The sequence below is a fragment of the Acinonyx jubatus genome, chromosome A1 (genome assembly GCF_027475565.1).
Source record: "Acinonyx jubatus isolate Ajub_Pintada_27869175 chromosome A1, VMU_Ajub_asm_v1.0, whole genome shotgun sequence".
Lineage (NCBI taxonomy): Eukaryota > Metazoa > Chordata > Mammalia > Carnivora > Felidae > Acinonyx > Acinonyx jubatus.
The window spans coordinates 194,950,886-194,972,150 of NC_069380.1; positions in this window are offsets into that span (position 1 = coordinate 194,950,886).

A 21,265-nucleotide genomic window follows, 5' to 3' on the forward strand; every position below is an offset into this window, starting at 1 on the left:
CACAGACCTCTTGATGCACCACCCCTTTGTGAGCCCCCTTTGGTGGCTGGGTGTCCTTGATGTTCAGATTCTCTGTGACTGCATTTTTGATCCTTCAAGTATGCCTCCGAGACTTTTACTTCCCCAGCTTTTCCCATAACTGGGTAAGGTCCAATTCTGATAATAACCCTCTTGTTCCATAATACTTACAACGAATCTACCCCCCAACTGAACCCTGACAGATACAGGCTCATAAAGTCCTAAGTTGGATTTCACTTATTTCTGCCCGATTCTGATGTACTCGGGCAGCCAAGGGTGGACAGATATTGGTGTTTCATCCCTTTCCAAAGAGGCACAGATCATAATCTCACGTAGTTTAGAACCACCACCACCAGCAACAAAAGATATTTGTTTGAGGCTCTGACTTTTCTCCCCTCCCTTAAGTCAGTAGACCAAAACAGAGGGAATGAGAGGCCAGATACCTAAGCAATAACAGAAGAAAAAGGGAGAGGAGGAAGGATGTTCCAAGAAGGGGGTACAGGCTGTGCAAAGCTCCGGAGGTCACCACTCCTCTTTGTGGAAGTTAAATGAGATAGTCAGCACGAAGGCACTCAGTAAACGGTATTAAGTGGTGCAGCTACGAAATCAAATTGGGAGGACCATTGATCAAAAAGACTTTCTGCCTTCTGCTTTTCAGCAGGCCTCTGGGATCTCCAGCTCACTTCTGTGCTCCAGCTATCAGACAACTAGAATTTCAAAGAACATAATTATGTGGTTAGCGCCAGCAGGGCCTAGAGCATTTGGCTCAGAGAAAGCCATTGTCTGCTGCTGAGCCACGAGGAAAAAGGAACTGAGAGTACCTAAAGACCAGTTTGTTCTCCTTTCATGCCAGGACTTTTCTGGAATGAAGGTGTCCTGGCAACCTCAGAATTACTTCACCTTTCCTGTCCTCGACCCTTTCAATTTATTTTTTTTTCTCCTTTGTCCCCAGGGCAAGTCAGGGAGAAACACAACCGAAGGATCTTGACTCCAGCACTTACTGGCTGTGTGAATGTGGACAAATGATGTCGTTTCTCTGCATCTCAGTTTCTGCATCTGCGCAATGGGGATTAGGATTTACTTCCTGAGGTGGTTGTGAGGGCTGAGGAAGCTATCTGTGTCAGGTCTTTAAAACAGCGTGCAGGACACAGAGTGATCAGCAAATGTGGGCTGACATTGTCATAAGAAGAATACTTTTTATTATTACTATGGAATCAGAAGGTCAATTGCAGCTTCCTTAGTGTCCAAATCAAATGTTGCGATATGCTCCATAATCTTTATTTCTGGCATTTTCTTCTTAGGGAAATCGAGTGACTTAGAAGCTCGGTGGTTCCCAACGAGCAGTGGCATCGCTTAGTAATTCTAGCTCTGCCACCTGCGGCTGCTTTTTAACCCAGTGGGCCTCAGTTTCCTTATCCGCAAAATGGGTCCCATAATAGAATCTATTTTACAGAATTGTGTGTTTCTTCATTTATTTTTGAGACAGAGAGAGACAGAGCATGAATGGAGGAGGGGCAGAGAGAGAGGGAGACACAGAACTGGAAGCAGGCTCCAGGCTCTGAGCCATCAGCCCAGACCCCGATGCGGGGCTTGAACTCACGGACTGTGAGATTGTGACCTGAGCTGAAGTCGGACGCTTAACCGACTGACCCACCCAGGTGCCCCGTGTGTTTCTTCATTGAAATAGGGATTAAATGACATTTAATTCATTATTTGTATAATTGGTTGTTTAAAATCTATATTTTTTATTTGAATATAAGGTGTAATTTTTTATTTGAATTTAAGCTGTATATATAAAGCTGAATTAAAGCTGTACAAAGCTGTATAAAGGGACTACGTCTACGACTGAATCCCCACTATTCTTGTGAAGGTAGCCCCTCAATAAAAAGGCATTGAATAAATTACTAAATGTGATTTTGTATTTTGATTACTAAAAAATTACCATTATCTTACATTTCCCATGAAATACAGTATTTCTTTATCAATTGTCTTCTATTGGTCGCTAAATAGTCTATTGCATAAATGCCTCAGAGATGGTTTAACTTTTCATTTGTTGCTGGATATTAAGGGTATTTCAATTCTTCCTTATCTTAAATGACATTGTGACAGAATTCTGGCATGTAATGTTAAGTCTGTATCTTAGATTATTTCCCTAAAGTCCTTTTCTAGAAGTGGAATCTTGTTAACATCTTCTATTGAAAATGTTCTAGAACTGTCTACTTTATTTCCCTTCACTGCTTGTAGAACATTCACCCTTATTGTTCTGTGATTTTTTTCTTTCTCTCTGATGGCTTTGAGATAAATAACACCCAAGCCCGGAGGCTTAGCCTTACTCACCTCTCCTGCCCTTCATGCTAAGAGTACATGTTCTTGCGCCTACACTGGGAGTTACCAACATTTAAACCTCTGTCTTTTTTTCCCACGTTTTATTTATTTATTTTTATCATGACAATTGTACTCTTTAATCCCCATCACCCATTTCCCCCGTCCATCACCCCCTTCCCTTTGGTAACCATCAGTTTGTTCTCTGTAGTTAAGAGTCTGTTTCTTGGTGTCCTCCCGTCTCGCTCTCTTTTCCCCCTTTGCTCATTTGTTTTGTCTCTTAAATTCCACACATGAGTGAAATCAGATGGTAGTTGTCTTTCTCTGACGGACTCATTTCGCTTAGCATTATGCTGTCTAGTTCTATCCATGTTGTTGCAAATGGCAAAATTTTATTCTCACCATTTTTTTTTTTTTGTGGCTGAATAATATTCCATGTATATACCACATATTCTTTATCCATTCATCCATCTATGGACACTTACGTTGTTTCCATTTCTTGGCTATTGTAGACAATGCTGCAATAAACATAGGAGTCCGTGTATCCCTTTGAATTAGTGTTTTGTATGCTTTGGGTAAATACCCAGTTGTGTGATTACTAGATTGTAGGGTAGTTCTATTTTTAATTTGTTTAGAAACTTCCATACTGCTTTCCACAGTGACTGCACCAGTTTGCATTCCCACCGTCAGTACATAAGGGTTCCCTTTTCTCCACATCCTCACCAACACTTGTTTCTTGTGTTTTTGATTTTAGCCATTCTGATGGGTGTGAGGTGATATCTCATTATAGCTTTTATTTGCATTGTCCTGATGTTGAGCATCTTTTCATGTGTCTGTTGGCCATCTGGATGTCTTCTTTGGAGAAATTCCTGTTCATGTCTTCTGCCCATTTTTTAAATTGGACTATTTGTTTTTTGGGTGTTGAGTTGTGTAAGTTCTTTATATATTTTGGATACTAGCCCTTTATCTGATATGTCATTTGCAAATATTTTCTCCCATTCAGTAAGTTGTCTTTTAGTTCTGTTGATTGTTTCCTTTTCTGTGAAGACGATTTTTATTTTGATGTAGTCCCAATAGTTTATTTTTGCTTTTGTTTCCTTTGCCTCTGGAGACCTACCTAGAAAAATATCGTTATGATCGACGACAGAGAAGTTACTGCCTGTGTTTTCTTCAAGGGTTGTTATAGTTTCAGGTCCCACATTTATGTCTTTAATCCATTTTGGGTTTATTTTTGCATATGATGGAAGAAATTGGTCCAATTTCATTCTTTTGCATATGGCTGTCTTAAGGAAGAAAAAAGATAAAACTCTTTGAAAAAATAACAAAAATGTATTTGTTATATATTGTGGGTCATTAAGGGACAAAAATCATGAAAAGAAGGGAAAGAGAGAAAGGGGAGAGAGTGAGACAAAGAAGGAAAACTAGAAAGAGAAAGAGAGAAAGAGAAGGGAATGACAAGATGAGAAATGACCAGAAATAACGTTTTAGGAAAAGAAGAATAATTAGAGAACCAGAAAGGAAAAAAAAAAAAAAAAAAAAAAAACCAGAAAAAAAAAGTCCTGCTGTAGCAAAATACACATCTGGGCTTTGTACATCCCTGTAGTTTACATTTTGTCTGCCAATTTCTCAGAGATTTGAAGAAGCTATTGTGATTCCATAAGAGTAGTTTTTATTTTCATTTTGCTTTTCCCCAGGGGAAATTTACCTAGTTCTGTCTATTGTCTTTCTGGGGACATAGCTTCCATATGTCCATTCCCCTTTGGGGTGCCAGAGTAGTTCAGTCAGCTAAGCATCTGACTTCAGCTCAGGTCATGACTTCATGGTCTGTGAGTTCAAGCCCTGCATGGGGTAGAGCCCACTTTGGATCCTCCGTCTCCCTCTCTCTCTTCCCCTCCCCTGCTCATGCTCTCTCTCTCTCTCTCAAAAAGAAATAAGGGTATTCCCGAGTGGTCCTGGAGTGAGCCAGTGAACAGTTTGCACGACACTGTCACTTCCTGTGTTGGGCACGTGAAACTTCTCTTTACTCTCTTTAGCTCTCCGCCTGTCTCTTTCTGAAACATTTATAGCAGTGATCCCAAAACGTCTTGGGCTTAGATCTCTTTGCGCTCAAAAAAACTGGTGAGGACTACAGCTAGATTTTGTTGATGAGGATGATGTCTCCTGATATTTGCCATATGACAAATGAAAACATATTAGTTTTGAAAATCTCGATTCATTAATCATTCAAAAATAAATCTATTACGTGTTAATATAATTAGCATATCTTTTTGGAAGGTTTTCCAAACCAAAAAATAATATGGGGGAAAATGGCATTGTTTTATACGTTTTTTTAACATCTGGCTTTATAGAAGACAACTTGATTCTCATCTGATTCTGCATTTAATTGCAATGTTGCAACGTGTCTTTTGTTGGAGTGTGTAAATAAAGTCCGGCCTCGCTCAGCGGCACAGTTTGGAAAATAGAGGAATATTTTAGTGGTCTTTTCGGATAGTTGTGGATAATCTTTGATATGACACTAAATTTGAAAAGTGGTAGTTTCTAAAAGGTTGCGGTGTAGAATCTGGAGCCATATCAATGAACATTTCATGTTTTATTGCATATAATCTATTGGTCTAACTTTTACTTTATTTAAATGGATCTTTCACCCATGCATGGTTTTGTGACTTCACGCATTGGTCACTGGGAAAATGTTAGTTTGCTGAGTTATGCTGATTTTCTAAATGTTGACACATTTCAGTCTACAATACCCCAAATAATCACATTCATTAATATAACCATCAATCTTTAAGTATTGGGAAGCTGGCAAGCTCATGGTAGCAGATAGAAATCTTTCAAAATTCACTTGACGCTTGAATTTTATCATCGACGACAAACATTGGTAGTGATTTTCCTTGAAGAAAGGAAAGGAAGCCTCACTTCATTCATTTTTGAGAAAATGTCTGCCATGTGTCCACATCCGAATAACATTAGTTTGTCAGGGAGCCATTCTTTCAAATGAAAATAGTGTTTCATGACTAAGGCAGCTGACGCCTATTGCAAACCAACAACTACGGGCGTGTGCCTCCTCCGGACAAGTATCACAGTGCGGTGCCTGGCAGGGTCTGGATTTTGTCACGCAGGATACAACCGAGAAGTATACCCAAGGGTCAAGATTTAATAAAATGAACACTTTTCACTGCTTCGTAAAACACAGCGTAAGTGCAAAAGGCTTTCTTTCTTTCTTTCCTGCCGGTAGGTAGTGTATGGCGGTGAAAAACGTAGTGATGAACTGTACGGGTGATCCGGGCTGAGGCACCAGCAATTTCCCCCGCCTTTGTTTTGGTACCATCGGTGTGAATGTCAACACAGTGAAAAAGACCATGTAGTATCTTGAAACCAGTTTGGGCTTTGTGGATCCCTTGAAAGGATTTCAAGGACTTCCAAAGATCTGTGGACCACGGCTTGAGGACTGACTGTTTTCAGGATGACCTACTAGTTTCGTTAGATACGTTGAGTCTGACGCTGGTTCCATCAGTGGTGACTGGGTTGTCACCAACAGGTTGGGGGTTTTCAAGGACATAACATTAATAGTATTAGGAGCTAATGTATCTTAGATGCTGCTTCAGATGCTCTGCCTACGTTATCTCACAGCAGCCCTTGAATCGTTTCCGTCTTATGTCACTTTTAGATGAGGAAACCGAGGATCAGAGAGGTGAATTAACTTGCTGAAGAGCACACAGCTGGGAAGTAGGAGAGCCAACATGAAACTCTCGTCAGTCTGACTCCAGGGCTCACGCTCTGAACTGCTTTGTTATTGCTGGAGAGGCTGACAGGATGGGCAAAATGAAGAAACAACACGTCAAGGGGGCAGGAGGTCAGAGTAGTGATTGAGAATCTTGGACCCAAGGGTCTAAGTGGCAATTCAAAGGTTTCCTCCAAATCTCTTTTCCCATCTGAGTCTCACAAAGGCTGGCTGAGTTGGCTGGTGAGGGTTCTTATTTCCATTCTATAGGTAAGGAAGTTGACTGTATCTAGCAGAGAAGGAGCCCCAGAGTCATATACTGGGAGAGCTCCACCTTCTCAACCAATGCCAAGGACCCAAGTCCCTTCTTGGCAGCCTTTCCCCTTTGGGGTGTCTGCTGTCACATGCCTTGGAGGGGAACTTGGCAGAACAGGCAGTGTGTTGCTTTTGCTGAGAGAGAGAGAGAGAGAGAGAGAGAGAGAGAGAGAGAGAGAAGAAGGGCAGGCCCATTAGCCCTGGTGCCATAAGGGAAAGTGATCGACCTCCCGGCACTGGTCTGGCCAGCAGTGAGAGTGAGCCCTCCTCACCTTGGGATCTGTAACTGAGACTTAAAGGGGTTCCCCATTCTGGGGGGTACAATTTACATGAAGCCAGAAACTATCTGCCAGCCGAAAAGGAGGCATGGAGGGGTGTGGGAGAGCTGAGGCTGGAAAAGTACACTGACGACTCTGAGGCCACTGACAAGGGGGTTTGGAGGAACAGAGGAAAGGGTCCCCAAATGTAGCTCAAATCTCTCTTTCTACCCAAGGAGAAACTGAGTCCCACAGAGAAGAGGGAATTTGCCAAAAGTCACACAGCTGGTAAAAATGCCATCCTGGCCCCCAGACTCCCTGATGCTTAAAGCACAGCACTCTCAGAAAAGAGACCATGTTCTGACAAATAAAAGCAGGCCTGCCCGGTGTCCCCACTCTGCTGTCTCAGAGCAAACAGAGGCGCAACTTGTAGCCAAGGTTGCTTTGTAAGGAGAAGCTCAAGCTCTGGGGACCCCGCTCCTTCCACAAAACCCTTGCCAACAAGGGCCGCGAACTGGGATGGAATTTCTTTGGTTTCTCAGGACATCCCCCCTGGGTTCCTGATCGTGTTCCCAAGCGGGCTTTATGTTCACTTCACTCTGACATTCTTACCCTTTCAATGAGTTGATTTTGCCTTTGTTCTTTTGTTTATATTCCCTAGACAATCCACAGTTCCTGAGAGTTAACAGGCCTCCTGGATGCGGAAGAGGGGAAGTTTCAGGACAGTTCCTGAACGTCCAAACCTTCAAAGCCCCATGCAAGGCCAGCAAGCAGCCTCCAGAATCAAGGGGGAGATCCTTCCCGAGTCAGGGTCTGCTCCAGATGGAATGCCTGTTCTCAGCTTGGCATTCTTGTTGGTCTCCCTGCCCCAGGGCAGTGCCCTCCCTGGCCTTCCATGGGAGGCTCCGTGTAGAGAAAACTTCCCAGGAATCGGGGGAGGATCACCCGGTCCCCCAGCTCCTTTCCTCATTAGCAGGCTGAATTCAGAATTTTAATTCTTCAGCTTCAGGTTTTGATCACCAGGGCAAAGGGCAGACTTGTAGGGAACCCTCCCCTTCCTCCCCCTGCTCCCCCTGTGCTCTCCCTCCTCCTCCCCCTCCTCTTTCTTCTTTTGTCCACAGATATTTATTGAGAATCCGCTATATTCAAGGCCCTGTTTTTAGAACTGGGGATTCATCAGTGAAAGAAGCAAACAAATTCTCTGAGGGAGCTGACAATCTGTAGTGATGTCAGGCCACACATGGAGCAGAGTGTGGGTGAAGGGCTGTTTAGACTGGGTCGTTAGGGATGGGCTTAGTTAGGACTAGGGTCAGGAGGAGAGGCAGGAGGAGGCGGTGTTTGACCTGAAGGTGAGACACCTGAAGGAAGCAAGAGGATGTGCCCCGAAACCATCTGAGGATGACATCTCTACTTGCCAGAATGGTCACCGCAAAAATGCCCTCCACCCATAGATAGCACAGGACCGGCTTCCTTCTGCTTCCTGGTGATATCCTCCCCCACATTCTTGAAGACGATTCTTAGGTCCCAATTCAACCTCCTTCTCCTTCTCCTCCTCCTCCTCCTTCTTCTTTTTTTAATGTTTATTTATTTTTGAGAGAGACAGAGACAGAATGCGAGTGGGTTAGGGGCAGAGAGAGAGGGAGACACAGAATCCGAAGCAGGCTCCAGGCTCCGGGCCGTCAGCACAGAGCCCGACGCGGGGCTCAAACTCACGAGCTGTGAGATCATGACCTGAGCTGAAGTCGGACGCTCGACGGACTAAGCCACCCAGGCGCCCTTTCTTCTTCTTCTTCTTCTTCTTCTTCTTCTTCTTCTTCTTCTTTAGTGTTTATTTCTTTTGAAAGAAAGAGAGAGAGCACAAATAAGTGAGTGGGGGAGGGGCAGAGAGAGAGGGAGAGAGAGAATCCCAAACAGGGTCCGTGCTGTCAGCGCAGAGTCCGATGAGGGGCTCCATCTCACGAACCATAAGATCGTGACCTAAGACAAAGTCAAGACTAGGGTGCTTACCCAAGCAAGCCACCCAGGCACCCCCTCCCCAATCCAACCTTCTTATCTCAGCAAATCTGGCCGTTATTTCACCCCAGAGTGCCCTTTCATGGTAACCTTCCCTTAACAGCCTTCCCCAAACAGCCATTCTAGAATCTGCGGTTAGCTGACTAATTCTTTGTTTCTTCTTCTGCCGTCCTTATCCTCACAAGAGTCCAGAGTTTCAGAGCTGGAAGTGCCCTCTGAGCTCAGATGGCCTGACCCCTTCACTTTAGAGATGGAGAAAGCAAGGCCCAGGCATAGAAACGGCCTTGCTAATGGCGGATCATGGGGTTAGTTACAGAAATGGCATAGCGGGGCCTGTGCTCAGATGTCCCACTGATACAGTGCTCTTTCTCCTTCCGCCCCCACCCCATCCCACAGCACATAGCACTGCTCTTCCACAACTACTTTCTATACTTGGAGAATAACAATAACAGCCCATGTTTCTCCAGAACTCGGGTTTCCTCTTGCACTGTTGTTCTGTTCTTCTCTGAGGACATTTTCTGAGAAGGGAAAGTCTCTGTAGGTTTCTTTTATCTCTCTCTCTCTCTCTCTCTCTCTCTCTTTCTCTTTCTTTTAAACTAAATATTATCTTTTGCTCCATGCCAGCCTCTGTGCTAAAGGCTTTACACCCAGGATTTCATTTAACACTCAACTCTTTTGTGAAGCGTTGTTAGAATCATTCTTATTGAAACACTGAAACACTGGAAAGCCCAAATTCAGAGAAATGGAATAACCTGCCGAAATTCACACAGTCGGAGAATGGATGGTGGAGCTGGAATAAGAACCCAGGCAGGGTGGCTCCAGAGCCTGTACCTTCGTGTGATAGGTTAGTCGGTTCTTCAGGTACAGCCAGGGCAGAGTGCTCCTGTGGGAGCCTCTATGTCTTCGGCCATTTTGGTTACTTTCCTTATCTCCATTATCATAGCAGGTAGACCAGGCCAGGAACCTACTCTCCTCCAGCCCTTTTCCTAGAGGCTCCTGATACATAGGTTGGCATGCTTAGCATCTCCTGACCTTGACCCCTTGGCCACAGCTGATGCCGTTCCACAGGTGATGTGATTCAGAACGGTAGCTTGACCCACGGAAGACCAACTATGGGTTGGCAGGTATGGTGTGAACACTCTGACCAATAGTCTGGGGCCCCACTGAACTTATGGGACCTTGTCTCTTGGAGAGCAGTAAGACAGAATGAAGGCACAGAACAGTGCTCCTAATCAGAGGAGGCAGCAACAAATGCCCACTGCTTATGGACACACAAGATAATCCAGTCACTCAGAGTGAAAAACTATCCAAGTGAATACTATTCTGGCCTCCGTGGAGTTTGGCTCCGTGGCTCAGATGGTTTCTTATCTTCTTTACTTTTCTGTGAATTCTTAAAATAAGCCTCTGGTAGATGAATCACATAAGTGGCTCTCTGTCCAAGCTCCCTGGAAGGGACAAGTAACCCTCCTCAGTCTGGGTCCCTTCAGGTGCTTCTGTCAGCTCAGCTGGCCACCCTCCCAGCTCTCCCACACACCCACATCAGCCAGGACTCCCGTAGTTCTACATTTCACCAGCCCCTCAGTAGACCTGAGAGCAGTCTCCCCAAGGGAGGCCTAGGAACGTTCTGGTCAGATTCCTGAAGCCCACCTCAAATCCGTGAATCAGAACTTCTATGGGTGGTGCCTAGGGAAGGCATGTCCCCAAACTCTTTGAATGCTTTTATTCCCAAGTGATTTTGCTGGATCCTGAAGTCTGAAAACAGCGGTCATGGAGAACTACTTCTGAGTTCGATATTCATCTCAGGTTCTACCAAATGTGGTGAGCATACATTCCATGGAGAGTGAACCTATCTTCTGCTGGGGGGAGGCGGAGACGGGGAACATTGGGTCATAGCAGCCGACACCTGCTCTTATGTCTTAAGAATGGATTACGCCTGAGATTGCAAAATACCACCTGTGAGCTGAGTTTGCAGATTGCGAAAGTATTATTTTTTTGTAAGTTTATTTATTTGTTTTGAGGTGGGGGGAGGAGCAGAGAGGGAGGTAGAGAGAGAATCCCAAGCAGGCTCTGGGCTGTCCGTGGGCATGAACCCACGGACCGCGAGATCATGACCTGAGCCCAAATCAAGACTCAGATGCTTACCCAACTGAGCCACCCAGGGGCCCCAAAGTATTATTTTTTAGAGGTTTTGTATGATACGCTAACCTTCATTATCAGAAGATTTCACACACACACAAAATATCACTTCTGGCTTTCCTTGAAAATCTGGAAGGTCTAGGAGCATTGAGCCTGCATTCTGTTTGGCAATGATTGACTATTACTGAAGAGCAGTTGGGGCTTGGGTGCCCTTATGACATCAGGGCCCCCTCTCCAAATTTGAGCCTGTGCCAGTGGTTCAAGAAAACTGGGAATGAACACATTTCTTGGGGGATGTAAAGAATATCCTTTTCTGCTTATCAGGTCAACTTTGTTCTGAAAACAACACAACTCAAGATGGCTCACTTTACTCGTGCCTAACGTGTGCCTCATCCTCAAGGCACTTGAGCTGAGACCCCGGACCCGGACTCCAGCATCCCTCCGCTGGGCTGTAACTGGAATCTAAGAGTACACCATAAAACCAGAGACGGATTTTAGCATCTGATTGGGTGGTGCAACGTCCTCTTCGTACAGATGGAGAGACGGCAGCCCAGAAAGAGGGAGAGCCATTCTGGGGGTTACCCGGGAAGTGGAGCATGGCCAGGGTGCCAGCCCATCTTCCTCCAGAGCCTCGTCCAACCCTCCCCATTCTTCACGTAACAGCTGGCACTATTCCCCCCAGGTTCCCTTAACCTTTGGCCATACCAATTTTTTCTGGGTGTTTACAGTATTCCAAGCACAGTGCTAACAAAAGTGTTTTGCCAGCATTGTCTGATTTCATCGTCATCCCTGTTTGACAAATAAGAAAACAGAGGTTTGCAGTCACTCGGCTTATTAGTGGAAGAGAAGGGACCTGAATCCTGGCGTGGGAGTGCCCAGGCCCTCAGCTCTGGGCGACCTCTTACTGTAAACCGTCAGCCCTTCCGGGAAGACATCATGCTGTTCCCATTTTATAGCTGGTGGGACCAAGAGCATGAGTGGCTGGCCCAGGATCATATAGCTGGTGATGGATACAGTGAGAACTGAAAGCTAGGTCTGGCTCCAGTGTTTCTAAACTGTGGGCTTGCTCGCTGTTTTTCCGCCCCTGATGGAATCCCCTGGAAATCTTCTAAGAGTTCATTTGCATTGCTTGGTCTGAAATCACCCTACAGAGCCTAGTATCATATGTCAGTTTGGGTGTGTGGAGGGGGCTGGGTGCATTCTGCGGCACACCGGGTGTACCTGCGTGCTTTTATGATCCCACAGCTTTCTGTGCCGAGAGCAGTGAATGGCAGACACAGCCTAGACCCTCGGGTGAAGTGACTCCCACGAATGGGCAATCTGAGTGTGCGGACAAGAAGGGACTTCTCCACTGCCACACAGTGAGAGCTAACTCTCCGAAGCCTACAGCCCGAACTCTCCAGAGCCCAAAGGAGAACGCGGGGCCCAGATTTTTTCCTGCATCACCCTTTTCTCTTCCGGACACACGATGCTGGTTCCCTCCCATTCCAGTGCAATCGGTAAAATGCTACGAAATGATGCAATGCCTTTCTGTTGTCTTTCCCTCACTGTGTGAAACATGATGGCAATGGCCTCGTGTCCTCATATGTGAAAGATCCTCATCACTCGGGATCCCGACGCCCCAGAAAGAGTGGCCTTGGTCAGTGGTTTTGCCATCGAGCTTCAAAGAACCCTCAGCTTTCTTGTAGCCACTTCCGAGATTTTGAAAGTAATAACCATCTTTGCCACCCCAAAATAAAGACCCAGCTTGACGAAGGAACATGTTAATCACTCGCGTAAAATATATTTTGTATATTGGGGTTTAGCGCAAGACGTCTTTTAAAGAAAGAATTCTGCTGCTACAAAAGATAGCAAATCTCATTTTCTAGGATGTCATGAGTCACTGAGCTATAGGATACATCTGCTCAGAGGTAGAAAGTAATCGTGGATCAAAGTCAAAGATCCCAGCAAAGTGGAGGAAACCAAATCTTCACTGTGGGCGTACCAAGTACCTGGCCGAAAGGTGATCCCGCCTTCCCAGAATCCACTCCTCAGTCTGCTGGGACAACGGTGGGGCAGCGTTTCCTCTGTCCCTGCTAGGCATGCATCGGCCTGCCTGTTCTCTGCGACAGGGCCCTGGAATGGCCAGCTCTCCCTTGGCAAGAGGGTATGAGCTTGCTGCTGGCTCTTACTGCTCAGCCTGGCCTGTAGGATTCTCTGCATCCCCACCGTGGGTTCGAGAACCCAGAGTCCTGGCTGCAGAATCTGGCCCTGGATACCCGGAGGCAAGGGTTACCGGGGAGGGGGTGCTGTGAAGTCTTCTGGTCACGCAACCAGAGCGGCTGTTTCCTTCTCTGTGAGCACAAGGGATTAGGAAGGTCCGTTCACCCAGGAACGAATGAGAAAAGCAAACAGATGAAGCAGCTATACACTCAGGCCTGTTCTCCTCTCTCCTCTGTTTCCTCAGAGCGTCCCCAGTACGGGTAGGCAGGCGTGCTTACACACACACACACACGCACGCATGCACGCACGCGCGCGCGCGCGCACACACACACACACACAGGCACGGAATCAGATTCAAACTTAGTTCAGCTGTAGTTCTTAGTAAAGTGGTTTAACTTGTCAGGCCAGATATCCTGCTTGTCTGCCTCTGAGCCAGACTTACCACCTCCCCTGCTTGTCTTTTTCTACCATAGGAAAATAACCATGGGCTTCACAGTGCAACCAGGCCCGGTCTCCCAGGCAGCTGGCCCAGCCAAGGAGCCCTCTGGGGGCTCATCTCCTCCACACCATCAAGGCCAGACTCCCTACCGTTAGGCACTCAAGATCTCAGAGGTTCTCTGCGCTGAGTCATCCTCTGCAAGCCTGTCTATCCTACATGTGGGAGAGGTGGGTGCCCAATATCTCAGGAAGAGGAAGAGGTACCTCTATCTCCTAAAGAGGCTCCCAGGATCTCTGCATCACGCTGGAAGTCTGTCTTCATTCCCATTGCACACCATGGTGGCTTTGGGGCTGCACCTGCCCCACAGACGTGTTTGGTTTCGTCCCCGCCCTGTGGGATGCCACAACATTGTTTCATAAATTTAATTTAAATCCAAAATTTAATTTTTGAATGCCAAATTTCAGCCCCCACAAACCTTAGACTTCTGACTGCTCTTGAAAAATTGCACATGTGGTAACCTAGATCGCCATTCCCACGTGGCAGGAATCTGATGAAGGTAGATGGCCAATGTTCCTTTTAGGCTTAATCCGTTTCTCTTTCCAGTTGAGCCCCTGTAGGCATTGGTATTTGCAACGTCTGTCTTAATTAAAACTAAGAAAATGATATTGATAATTGTTGACATACAGTGAGTAGCTTACCTCTAATGGACACCATGCTAGGGAGCCCGCACATGTACGTAATACTCACGAAAGCCCTCTGAGGTCAATCCATTATCATTCCCATTTTACAGATGGAAAGTAGAGGTTCATACGAGTTCAGGGATTTGTCCAAGGTCACACACGTAAGATGAAGCAGAACCAGATTTTCCCGACTCTAGAAACTACGCTCCACAATGATTCCAAGATGTGGGTAGACGCTGTTCATGGAGAGAACTTTCGTGAAGATAACTCCCCAAATTTCTCCAGCCCTTTTCTACATGTGGAGTTTTAGTCTCTGCGTCCAACGGGCAGAGGGATCTTGCCACTTGTACGTCAGCAGGTATCCACCGTACGGGAAATGTGAGTAACAGACCGGAGTGGGCTTTGCTTTATTCTCCTTTCCAGACCCCCAACCCCTTCTGTTCCTCCCGACTTCTCTGCTCATGCTGCAACCGTGCAGGAACTTCGACCTCATCACCGACTCTCCCCTCCCCCCCAATTGTTTTCCATCAACATCCAACCAACATGCCGAATCCTGTTCATACTTTCTCCACGTTTCTGGTTTCGGACCTTTGTTTTCTGTCTTCCCCTCAGGTCAAATCTGCCCTTTGAGGCATTGCCATATTAATCTTCTTAAATCGTTGGTCAGATCACATCACCCTCTCCTTATACTGGCCCTCCACTGGCTGGTGGAGGCAGGCTCCCCTTCTTTGGCATGGCCTTTGCGATGCTCTACGATGTTGGGGAAATGTCTCCAAGGCATAGCTTTCTGCAACCCTCGCGACGTTTGCAGCCCTCCAGCCAAGCTGAACTATTCCCAATTTCTCAAATGTTCCCAGTGCTTTCTGTGTCTAGATGCCCATCCCTTCTGTTTGGAATGTTCCAATGTGCAGCCTTCCTTGTGAAATTTCACTCCCTCTTTTAAGGTCCAGCTCAAAAGCCACCTCTAGAAAGCCTTCCCTGACCAAACTCTTCCCCTCTTAGTTCTTTAGCCACATGCCTCCCCGCTTGACGACTGTTGACGGGACATCTAGTATGCGCCAGGCACTGTGGGTACTCATTCATGCATTCTTCCAACTTTTGGCAAATGCTCCTTGAGTGCTTCCTATACGGCAGGTACTGTCCTGATGCAAGAGATACAACACTGGCTGCCGTGACGCGATGTCGGTGCCGCGAAGAAAGGATAAAGCGGCTGAGTCTGGCTCACCGGGCGTGATAAATACACGTGAAGAGTGAACACGGCCCACCAGACATCCAGGGACACATGCTCCAGGGATGTGCAGGCCTAGCCGGACCCGCCCAGGAACGAAAGTTCGGGAACAGCCTCTGGCAATTCTGTGGCTCCTCCTGCGTCCTGACTCCTTCTTTGATGTTGATCTTGACCCTGCGGCTGCTGGGCCTTTGTGTTTAGCTCTCTCCCAAGGAAATGCAGCCCCGAGAAGGATCAGCTCCCAGGGATGCAGGAGGCCCCCCCCCCCCGGGGGGCTGGACGCTGGAGGCTCTGTCCCGGGGCCAAGGGCACCACTGTCAGGGGAGGCAATGCAGAGCTGGACCACCGGATAGTACGAGGCTGTGCAGCCAGTGAGAACAGGGCCCGCAGGGAAGCATGAGGGCGGGCCTTTGCTTCCACAGTGGAGTCTGAAGTCTGCTGTGGGACTGCCAGCTTTAGTGGGGAGGAGCTCAGGCTTGCTGACCGTGCCGTGGAAATCGCAGGTAAACCGGTTGCCTCCTCTGTGCTCCACTCTCTCACGTCCTGGCAGTGGGACATCCCCGACCGCTCTCCTCTCCCACACCGGTGCCGATGAAAACCACCAGGGAGCACGTGCGAAGGCTCAGTGGGACATGTGCTGTGGGGTTTCTCCTTGAAGGCTCACCCACAGTCCTTATCCTATATCCTTGGTAGGCAAGGACACTCAGGCCTCCAGGGGCTAGGAGATTTGCGCAAGGGCGCATCACGCACACGGGGGTGTCGGAATTCAAACCCAGCCAGAGGCCAGACTCTGGAGCCCCTGTGTTTAACCACATCAGAGCATGGCCAGCTCTGCTGTTAAAATTACACCTGACTCCAAGGCCTCCTTCAAACATCACCTCTACTCTGAGGCTTTCCTTGATTGGGTCGTCCATGTCTGCCTATGGTGTGCCTAGCTGCCCCGAGCAGTAGTTGTCGTTCATTCATTCCACAACGATTGTCCATCCACTACCTCTTCTCTGGGGAAGCCCCATGTTCAGTTAGGATCAAGGTTAACTATGCCATCAGAGCTGGCGCCTCCCCAATTACGTCTGCTTGAAGCAGCCGCCATCCCTTCCAGGGCCCGAGAAAGTCCCGGGTCTTTTCCCTGGGTGTTACAACCAGAAACTGTCCGAGCCACTTAAGAATTCAGGTCAGACATATGGAAATTCAGCAAGCCGCAAAACAAGCAGGTGGAAAAATAGCAGGGAGTTTCGCCGGGCCAAGCAGCGCCGGAGCGGGGAGCATTCGTAATTCTTGCCCCTCTCCCCGCAACGATCCCGCAGAGCTGAATTTCCGAGTCCGCCCCAGAGAAGGTGATGATCCGTGTAAGCTGTGCTCCCTGGGATTCTGGGGTTGGGGGAGTTTGCCAAGGTTGTATGAAATCGCTTTAAGCAAAGACCTTCTTTCCTCGGGGTGCTGTCTTTCCAGTGCCTCTGCGACCCCTCTGCCAGGATGTAGACGGAGCCTGCGACTCGGGCAGGTTCCCAGGCTCAGACAGGTCCCAGAGGAGCCCGCTCCACTCCCACCCCACCCAGTGACCTAAAGGTGCTTCTTTAGTCAATCAGGAGACATTTAGAGAGGAGGATGGGAGGAAATTCGCTGAAAGGAATCCCAGGCAGCTATTATTTTTAGGTTTATTTATTTATTTTTGAGACGGGGCGGGGGCGGGGGGAGTGAGGGAGGGAGGACCAGAGAGAGGGGGGGAGAGAGAATCCCAAGTAGGCTCCACGCTCTTAGTGCAGAGCACGATTTGGGGCTCGAATTCACGAATGGTAAGATCATGACCTGAGCCGAAATCAAGAGTCAGACACTTAACCAGCTGAGCCACCCAGGTGCCCCCAGGCAGCTGTTTAGAAGGTGTAGTCCTTTGGCCCCCATCCCTCCTGAAGAAAGATCTGACAGGCTCTGGAGGCAGTGGTTGTCAGCATTTGTACAGAACAGATGGACCTTTGAGAATCATGGCAAGTTTATGAAATCTCCCCCCACAAAAACCCCGCCTCTCCCACACACAACTTAGTGTCCAATTTTAGGGTATTCAGGGGCTTCCTGAAATCCACCCATGAACCCAAGTTCGATGTCCTTACAGTGTTGTAAGCACACAGGATGATTTTAGGTGGTGTGTGGAGAAAGATCGTCTCAAATTTTAATCCCCGAGTGGTTATTTGAACTTGTACCAAAGTCATCATTAACATGTTAAATCTGTGACCTTGTAAATGTTCTGGGGATGGGGTTAAACTAAAAAAAAAAAAATTATGACTAGAACTAAAGACGATTTTAGAGGGAGCGTTAAGTCAATGAGCAGTGGTTCTGGGCCAGGGTGGGAGGGGACCTGAGCTGGAGAAAAGGCTGGAAAGTCCTGAACGCAGGTGGACGTTTTGGATGCACTGCTCTGGTTTCTGGAATCTTCCAACCAATTGATAGTCTCGTGGAGGATGAGGCAACTGAGGCCCAGAGGGTTAGGTGACCTACCTAAGTGCTCCCAGTAGTCGGAAGCACATGGGCAGAAAGTCCCCAGGGCGACAGGCTCCTAGGCCAATGTGTTTTCCATAGCCCCATTCATTTTCCTGTTTTCTACCTATGCAGTTACATGCTCAGAGGGCAAAAGGAGGAGTCTACCTGGGTTCATTCTGGGAACAGAGAGAACAAATAGTAACCTCAGATCGCCAGTTGGAGTGCTGTCACTTTCCAAGGGCTTTCACAAGTATTTTCCTTAGACTCTTCCCACTGTTGATACTTACAAATGAAAAAAGCATTTCAAGATGCTTGTCATTCCTCCCGCATTGTTCCAGGTTTGACTGTACAGACTCAGGAAATGGTCCGATGTCTTCCCCCAGGGCTTTCTCCTATTTAGCTAGACTCATAAGACAGAATCAGTTTTGCATGTTCCGAGGCCTCTTTCCATTGGGGTTGACATGGTGCTTGCTGGTCTGGTTGCTGGGTTGAAAACTAATGGTGTCCCATACAAAGAAGTTTCTTTAAATCCTCTGTCCAGGTCAGCCCCCACCAGCTCCTGCCGGGAACATTGTTGTGGCTTCTGAGTGCATCCCGTTAAGTAGGGGAAGGTGGCCAGAAAGAAGATGACAGGACAGGTAGGAGGCTGGAGGTTGAATCAGAGGAGTGGCAGCTGAAGGAACCGGCGTTGGCCGGATAGCAGACAAAAAGACTCTAGGTGCCAATCCAAGGTCACCGCCCGCAGGTCTTTAAAGGGTTGTGGTGGGGCGGGGCAGGGCAGGGCAGGCACCGTGCTGCAGGCGGCAGAGTGGGTGGGTGGGCACCTGGGGAAAGGGAGGAAGGACAGGCTCCTGGTGTCACTGTTCTCACGCAGGCATGCAGGCTAGAAGCCCGCATTTTGACATGACATCTGATTTTCAAATGGTGGCCGTGCATTTCAAAACCATCTGAAAACATCGCGTGGCCAAGCAAAACACAGCTATGAGTCAGATCGGATCCATAGACTATGTTGTAACTTCTGCCTCTATGGTCATGAGGATATTTCGGGGTTCCTGGTTGCTGACCAGTCCTAAAGGCCAAGCCTGGGCTCCCCCTTTTTGAAAGTGCCACTGCCTAGGGTGTAGTCCCACGGGCAGTGTTCAGGGGACACATTGGATTGATGACAGACAGCATTTTTACCACTCTTTAGGACAAAGTGGTAGCTTTGGAAGAGGTGGAGAACTCTAAGAGGTGGAGAACTCCTTCTGGAGGGAAGGGGGGGGGTCAGTCACTGGAGGAGGCGGCATGGTGGCAGGAAATATTGTTATACAGGCAGGTGAGAGATGGGATCAGATGCTCTTCTGTGATTTTATGACAGTCACTCCTTCTGACCCTCAGCCCACTCCCGGAGGACTTCCAAGTCCCTACATCCTGTGTCCCTTTCTCGGTTTCCACCAACCCTGAGGAATCCCTCTGCAGAGCCAGCCTGGGTCAAGTTGCCTGCTTCCTGCCACCTCAGGGCTCCCTCTGCTCGTAACGTCTTCCTGCTTTCTCTCCCCACCACCCTCTACTCAGCCACTCCCTGGGCCAGCGTCTCCGGAGCGCAGGCCAGGTCGGTTCCCCAGTCACGTGCTACATCAGCACACTCACTACGGTGGCACCGCACATTTCTTTGTGTGATGATCAGATTCTTGTCTCACTGGTTTAGATTACGCCGATGCTGTCTTTTAATGCTGATATTTGGTGATTTGGGGACAATCAACCAGTGAAGGGCAGAGCCAGAACCATGGTTCTCAACCTCTATTTCTGCCCCGGGCACCCAGGAGATTACAGCACGCACCTGGTATGAACTGGACTCCTGGATTCAGAAACACTCACGTAAAGGTTAAGGGCACATTTTCTCTGCCGCTTGTTAGGTGGGTAACTTGAGACCAGCCGCAGCGAGCCTCAGTTTTCTCATCTGTAACATGGAAACAATCATGCTGTCCCACAGGGTTCTTGCGAATAAGACAAACCTGGGCTGGAAATCGTAGCTCCTTCTCACTTGTGTGTAACCCTTGGAAAGTGACTCAAGTGAGGATAGCTACTTATCTCGAAGTCTGACATGAGAATATTTTAAAATCTCAGGCCAGAACCTCCTGCTATGGGTCCCAGCTGGAGTGTTGGATATTTGCTCTCTCCACCAATTAGCAGATCCCCGAATACCGGAGGACTAAGGGAGAAATGAGGATATATCATGGTTCTCAACTGGGGGGCATTTTTCCTGCGGGGGACATTTTGCAATGTCTGGAAACATTTCTGGTTGTCACAGTGGTGGGCAGGAAGGTGCTGCTGGCATCTAGTGGGTAGAGGCCAGAGAGGCTGCTGAATATTATACAATGCACAGGGAAGCCCCCATTGCAAAGAATGATCTGGAACTAAATGTCAACAGTGGACTAAACGGTAACCAAGGAAAACAGACTACAATGAAAGAAAAGAACTTCCTGCGGTTTTATGTATATGTACAATATACACACATATGCATACATATACACGTATGTGTATACATTTACTGTATGTATATGGGCTGTAAAATGTACTGTATGTGTATGTACATATCTTGTCATACGTCCTCAAGTCCATATGCCTATAGCACTGAGAGCCAGCACAAAGACAAAGCCATGGCACAGAACTCCCAGCCGTGAGCCAAACTGACTCACCCACCGGAGGCTGATTTACCGGAATGAGAAATTAAGCATTTGATCTACGCACAACTTTTTAGGAAAGCAAAGCTTCAGGGAAACTGGAGTGTCCCTGGTGTCCTATAGAGCGTGATCACGAAGCATGCCATACGTTTGTGCCCACATCCTCTTCCTGCCTAACCTTTCCAGGACCGAGTAACTCCTGCCTTTCGGAAACCCTTTAGGAAAGTGAGGGGCTGAGAAGTTGCGGGCAGTCGGAAAGTGGCGAGGGGCAGGCCTTCGTGCTGTGCCACCAACTGGCCACCTATGCTGCCTCACTTTCCCCTCTTGGGCTTTCGTTCTCTCATTGCAGAAATGGGAGTGTGGATGAAGTGACCCTGTAAGTGTTCTTTCTGTTTGGACAGCACGGACTCTTCGCTAGGAAAGGAAGAGGGGAACTCCCTCGTGGAGGGTCTATTGTCCCCACCTCTGTGCTAGGAAGGACATATAAGAAAACCCGGGAACAGCAGCTTGGGAAGTAGAGAATAAGACAAACCTGGGCTGGAAATCATAGCTCCTTCTCACTTGTATGTAACCCTTGGAAAGTTACTCAGATGAGAATAACTGCTTATCTCAAAGTCTGACACAACATTAAGAAGATACTGTTTGAACAGTCTCTGACACAGAGTAAGCACTTAATAAATAGAAGCTGCTATTATTATTATTATTATTATTATTTTTATTATTAGGTATGGGTGATGGCAGTAGTGTGATTAAGAGATGGGTTTTTTGTGTGTGTGTATGTGGTTTTTTTGTTTGTTTG